The sequence below is a fragment of the Olea europaea genome, unplaced genomic scaffold, assembly GCF_002742605.1.
Source record: "Olea europaea var. sylvestris unplaced genomic scaffold, O_europaea_v1 scaffold1137, whole genome shotgun sequence".
Lineage (NCBI taxonomy): Eukaryota > Viridiplantae > Streptophyta > Magnoliopsida > Lamiales > Oleaceae > Olea > Olea europaea.
This window is the reverse complement of record NW_019228757.1, coordinates 361192-361463: the sequence shown is the minus strand read 5'-3', so window position 1 is coordinate 361463 and position 272 is coordinate 361192. Positions and strand designations below refer to the sequence as shown.

The 272-nt window shown below is 31.6% G+C and overlaps 1 protein-coding gene across 1 annotated transcript in view; it reads left to right on the top strand.

Annotated features, from left to right (window-relative positions):
- Positions 1–272, top strand: part of LOC111373493 (syntaxin-132-like) — a 28895-nt gene that overhangs the window by 4898 nt on the left and 23725 nt on the right. The window lies entirely within an intron of this gene.

The following is a 272-nucleotide window of genomic DNA, read 5'->3' as shown; positions in this document are numbered from 1 at the left end:
ATTGAATCATATGAAAAGGCAATATTTCACTAGTAAACCAGAGGAATCTAAGACTGTTTATAGGATGGACCTGTCAGGATGAAACATTATCTGCTTGCTCAATTCCCTGAAAGCAATTTTACAATTCTGTTTCTCTGATAAGTAAAGATAAACAGTAAAAGCTTATTAACTGACATAAATACATGATACTTTACCGTATGCCCTGTAGTGTACATAGGATTGTATATATGCACATGAAATTGCTTTTTTGATAGCTATATGTGGTTTTTTTT